The 833-nt window shown below is 18.2% G+C and overlaps 1 protein-coding gene across 1 annotated transcript in view; it reads left to right on the top strand.

Annotated features, from left to right (window-relative positions):
- The window catches only part of RIT1 (Ras like without CAAX 1), a 4950-nt gene that overhangs the window by 477 nt on the left and 3640 nt on the right, over window positions 1-833 (top strand). The window lies entirely within an intron of this gene.

The raw sequence follows: 833 nt of genomic DNA, 5'->3' as shown, positions 1-833 counted from the left end.
GCAGAATATTTATGTATTTATAGCAGAATATTTATATATTTATAGGCAGAATATTCATATATTTATAGCAGAATATTTATATATTTATAGGCAAAATATTTATATGTTTATAGACAGAATATTTATATACTTATAGGCAGAATATTTATATATTTATAGACAGAATATCTATACATTTATAGGTAGAATATCTGTATACTTACAGACACAATATCTATATATTTATAGGCAGAATATTTATATGTTTATAGACAGAATATTTATATACTTATAGCCAGAATATTTATATATTTATAGACAGAATATCTATACATTTCTAGGTATAATATCCATATACTTATAGGCAGAATATCTATATATTTATAGCAAGAATATTTATGTATTCATAGGCAGAATATTTATATATTTATGGCCAGAATATATATATTTATAGGCAGATTATCTGTATATTTATAGCCAGAATATTTATTTATAGACAGAATATGTATTTATATATATATATATATATTTATATATTTATAGGCAGAATATACCTTCTTATAGAGAGAACATTTATTTATATGCAGAATATTTATGTATTTATAGACAAAATATTTATATACTTATATACAATATTTATATATTTATAGATAATATTTTTATATTTATAGACAATATATATAGGCAGAATATTTATATATTTATAGACAAAATATGTATTTATAGATAAAATATCTAATATAGGTAGAATATATATTTATAAGCAGAATATATATTTATCGGCAGAATATTTATATATTTATAAGCAAAATATTTATATATTTATAGGCAGAATATCTATACATTTATAGGTA

Source organism: Neopelma chrysocephalum, unplaced genomic scaffold (genome assembly GCF_003984885.1).
Source record: "Neopelma chrysocephalum unplaced genomic scaffold, ASM398488v2 Primary Assembly neopelma1_225, whole genome shotgun sequence".
NCBI lineage: Eukaryota > Metazoa > Chordata > Aves > Passeriformes > Pipridae > Neopelma > Neopelma chrysocephalum.
Note: the sequence above shows the minus strand (reverse complement) of the source record. Positions and strands in the feature narration are given on the sequence as shown.